The sequence below is a fragment of the Pollachius pollachius genome (assembly GCF_949987615.1).
Source record: "Pollachius pollachius genome assembly, chromosome: 4".
Lineage (NCBI taxonomy): Eukaryota > Metazoa > Chordata > Actinopteri > Gadiformes > Gadidae > Pollachius > Pollachius pollachius.
This window is the reverse complement of record NC_136937.1, coordinates 28,144,586-28,154,696: the sequence shown is the minus strand read 5'-3', so window position 1 is coordinate 28,154,696 and position 10,111 is coordinate 28,144,586.

Sequence of the window (10,111 nt, the reverse complement as noted above, 5' to 3'; positions counted from 1 at the left end):
CCCTTAACGTCCAGACTGAGCAAACCCAGATCCTATGCAGATGCCCCCCCAGCCCATAAATGATTTCATTCCCTTTAATCGAACCGTCGCTTCCGCCTTTGAACGTCTGATTGGAACATTTTTGTTCCTGCACTCCAGTGATTTGCACAGAGGGAGGAAGTGGGGTTTTACATGAGTGTGAGTGACTCTGACCCTATAGTTCATTCAACTACAGTTCAGAAACAAGTCCATGAGCCCAGTTAGCAGCTCTCTCCCTCCGCCCCCCCCCCCATCTCTCTCTCTCTCTCTCTCTCTCTCTCGTCCATTATGAAATAAAGTCCCTCCCAGGGGCGTCGCCACATGGGTGCCATGGCTCCCCTTGGTCAGAGGTTGGCCACCCGACCTCTGACCCCGTAGTTCAGCTTTATACATTTTAGTTAACACAGAAATGCTCACCAACCATTCTGGATACCCAAACAGAATGAGTTTGAACTGATGAAAAACTGATTTGGAGCTCAACTTACCTTTTAGGTTTTGTAATTGTTCAGCGACTTTTGAAACAAACATCTGAAACTAATTTAATCAATTGAATGTGTTTCATTTTCTTCCTTAGAGAGGTGATATTATGCCACCAGGTGTGAGCGTGATTAGCCGTTAGAAAATCTGTCTTTAACTGATCAATCTTATCCATCCAGCATGCATCTATGGGGACACTCCCGGCTTGTAATGGTCAATCACACTCACACCTGGTGGCATAATAGCATCCCTTTAACCTGAAACTAATGCAAGCCCATTCCATTATGTGACTGTGCTGCTATCTATGAAAGACACAGTGTGGCAGGTTTTCTTTTAAGTGGCTCTGTCTTTCAATGTTGTTTTCCCTATAACCTGGCTTAATGGAGCCATTTGAAGGCAGGTCAGGTCTGCAGAAGAGTAGCACTTTACTGAATAAATAGGGCTCCTCTAGCATGGAGACTCATAAAACCCACTAATGAAAGTACTTTGCTGTCGAAAAAGCTGGATTTATTTTGTTTGGTAGATCCTTCCGTTTACAACAAGAGCAATTCATGTACAAATGGAAAACATTGGCATGTGAAACTGTGTGCAAATCCTTCAAATGTGTCTACACAAAAACAACACACAGACACAGACAGACACACACACACACACACACAAACAGAATACTAATGGTGGTTTGAAATTACGCTTTGTGCGAAGACAAAATCAATCACCTCATTATCTTTGACCTTTAGGAAGCCATCGTAAAACGGGAGCGCTTGAAGACGGTATTGATTGACGGGCATTAACCTTTCCAAAGATAAAGATGATGAAAAAATAAGAGAATGTTTTACCTTCTTTATTTTTGGTGCATTTATGCCAACCCTGCCCAAACTAGCTTATTTCCAGGTGTTTTGAAGACGTATTATAATATGTTATGAAGGTGAAAAAGGAATTGTGTTCAAATTGCCCTAAAACTATGTTGGGAAGAACACTGTAGAAAAACAGGCAATTAAAGACCGTGACATTTTTTGAGGATGAATTTGTGTGCTCTGCTTTTCCAAATGACTTTATTAGTCAGTAAACAGAGTAGATTTACCTTCTTGTGATGAAAAACCAAAGGGCATGCACTATAGTTTGCTACACATCTTCAGATTCAAGAGAGGCGATCATGTTCATGTCAGGAAATGAAAGTGAATGTTACGATTCTGCCAGGGCAGCATATATCAGGGATGTGTTTACTCACATTAAAAAATAAATCTAAATCAAACAAACTATAAAATGTAGCCTAGCACATGTTTACACAGAAACCATCCAAACAGCCTTTATAATTTCCTCTCTGGAGACAACTCAAACATTTATGCTTCCTGAACATCAATTCAGACAAACATAACGTAACATTGTACATTTTAAAAAACCTCCGGACATTCTATTATTCAGGACCCTGCCACCGTCCCTTTCCAATCCTTCCTGGACCAAATCTAGCAGGGTTATGGTTCAGCCTGCATCGCACCCAGCACATGACATAAGGCAAGGTCATGAACCCAAGGAACCATGAAGCAACCAAACTGCCTTGCTGCATACTTTAATCTGAGGAGGACATCACCTACGGGCAATGATTCCCATCTCTACGTCAGTCTTCGATCCAGCTTACCTCGTGGGTTGAATTCACACTGGCTCAAGTTTCGGAAGAACACGGCGTCCTCTTAGTTTTCTCCTCCCACACTTTACCTTCAGGTCTCTAGACAAGTGCTTTGTTGTCGCTGGCCGGCGCCATTTTGGGGTCACCTTTTGCCAATCATACCAGCGATACAAATGTCAAGACTCAGGGCCGTTCCAATGAGTTTGGTTTATTGAGGCTCTCAATGAAGCACTGAGTTTTTTATTTGCTTTGGATAAAAGCATCCACTACATTGGATGCATTTAACGTTTCAAATGTTCAATGTTTCATGTCTAAATATTTCACGCTAAATGGAAGTGACACTCGGCCATTAGCTGGGCCCTCCAGAAGAGGAGAACGAGCGGGGGAAAGCGATCAGTATCAGAGGGAGAGAACAGAGAGTGTAATATTACCATCGTTACCTCTGTAAGTCCCCGTCTGCAGCCACACTCCACACTTACTGTAATGGAGAGGAGGCTGTGCGCTTGTGCGTGCGTGCGTGCGTGCGTGTGTGTGTGTGTGCGTGCGTGCGTGCGTGTGTGTGTGTGTGTGTGTGTGTGTGTGTGTGCACGTCTCCATGTCTGAGATGGCCCAAAATAAAACAAAACATAATATCAAAGCACAACGGGATGGCTGGACATCTGGAAACATCTGGAAACCTGTACGATAGAAATGTAAACAGTGTACTATCGTCAGAGGTCTGCAAAACAAAGGAGATTTGAAACAGTCTCGACATCGAACGTCTGAGCTTGGATTTCATGGAAGAGCGCTTGCCTTCTTCTCTCTGGCTCCGAAATGTCCACCACGCATTCCATACGTTAAGACAACGGACTGAATGGCGCTAAATATGGAATTTCCTGTTTAAACCTGAACTGAGGCTCGGTCACGCCAATTTGAGCGCTAAAGTTAGCTAACAAGCGCTACAAGTGCACTGATTTGATTTGGTAGTGAGCCTCCTACGGTTGTAAGGAAGATAAAATGGATTGAAATTGGAACCTTGTTTCATCTGCGTGTAGGAAGCTTGCCAGAAGAGGAAGGAGTCTAAGTCATTCATTTATTTCCTGATTTAATTTCAGAAGGTCAAAGGTTATCTACGTAAACCGAGTGTGGGGCTATGAGGGATATAAGTGAAGATAATTAATCTATCGATTAATCATCATCGTCTACTGGTGTGACCCCGGCAGCATTTAAAGGGCAGAGAACGCCTGGGGCTGAGCCTGCGACATAACACAACACGGGTTCGACAAAACAACATGACAACACAATACAACACAACATGGGACGACACAACATGACACAACATGACCCAACACAGCACAACACATCACAAGAATGGTTACTGCTGAATAGTTTACATGGAGCACAAATCATTTTTCTCTCTCTCTCTCTTCTCTCTCATTGTTTTCACCCGGCCTCCACGAAACCATTTTCTCGAGAAAACCATGAAACCACAACCTCCTCCTCCTCCTCCTCCTCCTCCTCCTCCTCCTATCTTCTTTCCTCAGCCCACTCTTTCTCCTTCTCCTCCACATTACAGTAAAACATCCACGTATGACTCGACCCTGCGAGACGGTGTGGGATAGAACGAGCAAACTAAGCTGGATACGATTCTAGGGAAAAAGTGTTCTACTTCATAAAGGTTCATATGTATAAAAATAGGTTTTAGAATTTTATTTTAATTTAAATTAGGAAGTAGGGATTGTTCAGTGATGCAAGGAACGTGCTTCAGTTAAGTATATACAAATATTAATAAATAGTTAAATATAGTTACAGCTGTCATCACCTCTGTCCTGCTGGCCAATCAGCAACCAGCTCACTCCCAACAGCCAAACTGTCATTTGAAAGTACAATTTGGGCCAGAGCAGGGTAATTGAACGACTATTGTTGGTATCCACAAACCACACCTATGAGCATTCCTGAGCAACATCGCTTAACCCTAAACCAAAGAGTATTCTGTCATACTTAACTTGAAGTTTTCGTGGAGAATCATAGGTGGTCTCAACTGTTTGTTGGCTTGTAAATGCAACGTGTATGATGCGTATAAATAAGCAAAAGGTAATTTTAAAATCCATTACTCATTAATTTGTTAAACAAACGCTCAACTGCAACTCAACCATTTTGGGGACATAAACTTGACGTTATTGAGTATTGCAAGACGCAAACATTTTTTACTTTTTGGTGTCTCACAAAATCAGCTATGAAACAAAAACAATGAATAAATACATCCGTAGACAATAGATTAACCCAACAATACAGCCGGCGTTGTGGGTTTCTCGCTGATCCCCCTGCACTGTGCTCACATCTTGTTATAAACATTCTTTCGTCGTCGTAAAGCCCACATGTGGTAAACATCTGGAGCCGAGAAAAACCCTGAAACCAGGCTTTTCTCCATCTCTGGCTTAGATAAAACAAGGTTTTCTATATCATGTGTTTACTGCCACGTAACTATAACAACGCATCTGTTTGACGGCGACATGGGAGGTCGATGGAAACGTCCGACAGCAAACATAAACCGAATTCCTCCTATTTATCGGAAATTGTGTTCTATGATAGAAGCTCTTTTATGATTGGCTTAGCTGAGAGTGAACAGCACTAGCAATCTTGCGCAGAATGAGTGATGGGGAGGGAGGCAAGAGGTAGAAGAGGCATAGACCGTGTATATATTTGTATATTGCAGATCGAGGCAGAAATTGTCAGAAATTGACACTGTGTGTGTGTTAGTGTGTTAGTGTGTGTGTGTGTGTGTTTGCTTGCTAAGTATCAACAAGGTTAGGATAAGCAAACAAATTCTGCCATCTGCAAACCCTGTTGAAATGTTTCCATCTATAATTCAGTACCTAATCGTTCAGGCTACTGGTTGACAGTCTAGTTGGATGTTAACTCCCGGCCAAAACGTTCAATATCCAGTTTTTCCTCGGGTTTAGCCATCTTTGAGCAAGATGCTCCTCAACAACATAACGTCACTTTGATGAACGCATTGGAAAGAAGCACCCACTCAATGACTAAATACCCCTCCCACAACCTGAATCACCCTTTATAAATAAAGATGATTCCAACAGGGGCTTCAAATCAAGTCTTCCAGTCTTACTCCCTTCATCCTTCAAACAGCATTAGAAGAATGAATGCTATTTATTCTTATAATTCTATTTAATGTTCCTCTAAAGGCAACCTTTAGAGCAGGGGTTTAAAACGACCGGGGGGCAATTGAGGCCCGCGGGATGATATTTTGTTGCCCCCTACTTGACATCAAAGTTTAGTGTCAGTGCGGCCCGCACGTTGTCGTCAAACGCATCTTTGCTGAGTGGCTTGCCACGCTTTTTTATCACTTGTGATAGGACGACCAGATGTCCTGGTTTTGCCGGGACAGTCCCAATTTTGAGTTGTGTGTCCTGAGTCCCGACAAAAGCCAAAGGACGCTAAAATGTCCCGGTTTCCACCAACCACTATGAAATGTCCCCTGTTGTCAGCGATTACATAGCCAACGTGATCTCATTATAGCCCGATCATTAACTTAGATTGGGTCAGTTGTGCTACTTTTTTTTGTGGAATACTTGATGTGGCCCAGCCTGACCAAAACTCCACCTCCAGCGGCCCCCAGGTAAGTTGAGTTTGAGACCCCTGCTTTAGAGGAACATTAAACCGAAGGGACAGCATCACCTCTGGCGAAACAGGGAATGGCAATCGTTTTATTTTTGTCGTTTTTTTACGGGGGATTGATTCAAGGGGATGTAATTTTCCACATGTTGCAGAACATGCAGCAGCTACTCTAATGAATCTCTTGAGTAGTGCTCTCAGAATGGGAGGGGGGTCAGGATTAGTTTACGAGCATTGTGACAACACGTTCCTATCGTGCAAACACAGTCATATCTTACGTGCACGTTGCTTGGAAACCAGGGCCATGGTCACTTGAAGAGAAATATTTTGATATTTCTATCCCGAGGTACACGTTGCTCCACCGGAGACCATCCAATATCCCGTCTCTCCTCGAGATTCCCACAGATTCCCAACAAATTATCATCCTGATCGCTACCAGATTTGCTGGCAGGTAAAAAAAGACCTCTGTTCACACGAATCGTCCGTGTGTGAGTCCGGACTTTTTTTTTTTTTTTTTTCCATGTGCCCCTAATTGGTCAATTTCCTCTCCAGCCTTGTAATTTGGCCTTGATGTCCTCCGGCGTTATTGGTTACAGACCTAAGGCTGTTGTGATTGGCTGTCTGACAACGAGCAAACATGAACCTGAAAGTGAACGGTCCTTTGGTAATTGTGTGTTTATTCGTTTATACTTTGTGCATAACCTTATGTCGTTTAGTCGTATTGAGAAGTCAGATCACAGAAATGGTTTTCCGTACTGAAACCTCATCTTTGGGTTAGAGCAGGCATAGGGGAAGTCATTTTCGTGACTTCATTGTTTTAAAAGGTGACAGCTCTCTCTCCTAGCTAGCTGAATGTGGGCTTTAAGATGGCTAAAACTTTTTGGCTTGTCTCGGTAAGCTGGAACCCCTGTCTGAGCTTGTCTGGGTCGTTACACAGATCAGCATAGTCCTGACAGGCAGTGAGCGGCCCTCTTTCTTCGGTAGGCTTCTGCTGCCCGTACGAACGTGTGTGTGTGTGTGTGTGTGTGTGTGTGTGTGTGTGTGTGTGTGTGTGTGTGTGTGTGTGTGTGTGTGTGTGTGTGCTAGCTAGGAAGAAAGAAGAATTAAAGGATGACTGACAAATAGGGAAAGAATGACAACAAGAGACAGACAGGCAGTCAGATAGACAGACAAACAGATGTAAAGAAAAGGAGAAAAACCAAAACAAATTTGCATAAGGTATGTCATGCAACATTTCTGCATTGTAATGTCTAAATACGACTATAGGCCTATGTTATATATTTTGTAGAGCTGGGTACTAAAATAATCGGATTTGTTTCCAATAATGTTCGGACCAAGAGAAATCCAGCAGAAATTACATATTATACCTTTTGGTTTAATTATTCTTTAAAGGGTAGTGAATAAATGTGCTACAATGTTTTTATCTACCAATCAATCAAACAATTAATCTGTCCATTAAGCAATTACACAACCAGCACACAACTCCCCAGTAGTATTACAGAACCCTTTTCAAGTTGCCAACATAACAACTCATAGTTCTGCTTTTCCTTTTCTTGTTCAACTTCCATCAAAACATGTTCAAGCTTTTATTATTCATGACGACGATTTACAAACTTCAGTCGATTCCAGGGGTTGAAAAGAGTCCCCAGTTTATACAACCCCCTTGTGGGAGTTTGTAGATAATGAAACATGACATGGTACTCCATTTTGCCATGCAGGATATCTCTATCTGAGTGTGTGAGGTTATGGCTGGTTTAACCTGTTCACCTGTGCTTTCATAATCCACGCACACTCACACCCCTATCAAAAAGAAAACGTTTGTCAGTATCAATGGCAACCAACGCACCATTTGTTGGTGGGTTGATTCGCCGCGCGGTACGACATCATCACTCAAACTACGTGAGTGCAGGCCGGGTGTTTTGCGGCGCGCTTATTAGCCACGCGTCAAAGCGTGGGGATCCTGAGTCAACACTAAGCCGTCTGTTTTCCACCGGTCGTGACAAAACCTGGAACATCTTGTTTGTCCTTTTACGCTTCAGATGAAGCCATTGACTCGTCAATTCGTACCGTCGCCTTATGTTGCAGACCGCTGGGAGAAAATGGCCACTCTGCCACACGCTAACACCAGTATTATATATAATAGAAATGTGTTGTGAGAGTAGTGAATGAACAGGAGCAGACCCGACATGTGGTCCATCCGTCTGTGAAATGGGGCTCTCTGGTTTTCGCCCTGACAGTAATGGGTAGTTTACACAAAATTCACAGCACGTTATGGCTTCAATTATCGACTATTATCCTACATTTGTGCCAATATCTGGGCTCCATATTGGTGAGATTGCTTCTGTCAGAACATATAAGTACACCTATTAACAAGTTCTGTGGGTTAAAGCGTCCTTCCTGTTTGTGTGCCTAAGTGTGTGTGCGTGCGAGAGTGTGTGTTGAAACCTACTGGCATTTGTCATTCTTGTGAATATTTCGACATACAGGAAGCTCTCAAATCTGAGCAGCTGGCACGGTACACACACAAACACACACACACACACACACACACACACACACACACACAAACCAAAACACATGCACACACATACACTTACAAACACACAGGTAGACACGGAGTTGAAGGTGAAGAGGATAGCATATCTGAATCAACCCAGGTATTTTCATTAGCAACCACAGGTAGGGTGAGTGAACTTGCAACAGCAGACTTTCTCTTACAAGCAATCTGGAATTCCTTAAAAGTATGCTTTAAGGAGATATAATCTTAATTTGGGTATTCAGCAAATCAGCATCTGTTTCCTCACCGTTAAAGCTGTCGGTGTGTGTGTGTGTGTGTGTGTGTGTGTGTGTGTGTGTGTGTGTGTGTGTGTGTGTGTGTGTGTGTGTGTGTATGCCCCTCTGCTGATCTTGAAAAGGTAGCATTGTTTTTGGTCCTGAGTAGTGTGGGCTGAAATTCACACAAATCTCAAAGGAATTCTGCATGGGAAGGTCACCAACAGGATGTTTCCCATGTTGCATCATCGCTTGAAGCAGGACAAAACCAGACAGTAAAATCGTCTGTGATCGTGAGATCATTTCATCATAAACACAGCAAGCACCATAATCCGTAAACACATGATCATATTAAACAAATTAAACACACATGCATGTGCACCAGCAGTAAGAATCCCACTTTTTGTCCCCTATTTCTTCTACTATCCTTCCTCTCGCCCTAATTAGCTTAGCTTTTTTGCTAACATTTTGCTAATATTAATCATCACCAAAGGACACTGGTGGGTGTTTGCACTTGTTTTGTGTTTTGTGCTAATACACAAAACAAATGTCAAAGAAATGGCGTGAGACCTTAATTGATCATACAATGATAGCTATGTTGCGTTCTTGAAGAAAGTAGTCTAATCCGGATCGCTTTTAACTCACTTTATTTGTTAAAGTATTTCGGTATGGTAACTATGAAGCAAAAGGAGGGGAATGTGTGTGTGTGTGTGTGTGTGTGTGTGTGTGTGTGTGTGTGTGTGTGTGTGTGTGTGTGTGTGTGTGTGGTGTGTGTGGGTTTAGTGATAGCATGGGAGCATCACATCAGGTAGGGCCTGTTTCACCGAATTCGAATGGATTGACTCCAGCGTGTTTGTGTGTGTGTTGTTCAAAGTGGGGGCAGGCAGGAGTCATGCCGAAGCGAGGCGGAACGAGGCGGTTGATTGGACACCAGGCTGACATCAGCCCGGACGCCTCCAGATGAGTTCAGACCTGTGGCTCCGAGAGATACAGGAAAACAGTCCAACTGCCGCCATTTTGTTCTTCCTTTGGCTCGGAACCACAGGTGAAGCGGATATAGAAGAGGACAAGGGACTGTTTGTCTGTCGTTGCAAAAAAGTTGTTAGTTGTTATTTTCTCATACAAAGGAAGAAAATAACAGATAATCTACAATAGATGTCACACTATTTTCAGGTTGAGATCTGTTCTAATCAGTATCCACATCCGGTTTGTTTATCTTGTATTCAGCTATTTTGGTGAGTCGCGTCTATGAAACCAAGCTCAGATTTGAGTGAAGATAGAACACGAATGACTAAACAAGTTGCTCCAAATTGTGCCTTGTAATCGATGAAAAGGCACATTTGGCTCGGTATGAGTTCCAACTGAAAATTATTTTAACAGCTAGACCCTCAATGTGTCAGGAAGTTCCAGTTGACCATGAAGTGATGTCATTAGCGCACCAGTAAACCCAGCAATTTGATGCTCTGCCATACCATAGGGATTGGAATGTGTGTTTCTATGAATAATACAGAAAGGATGATTCAGATTACTGATTTAACCTCTCCTGTGTGCCTGAAGACCCAGGAGAGGTCTTATTTTCTTTATCTTCTCCCTCTTTTGGCGTTCAAT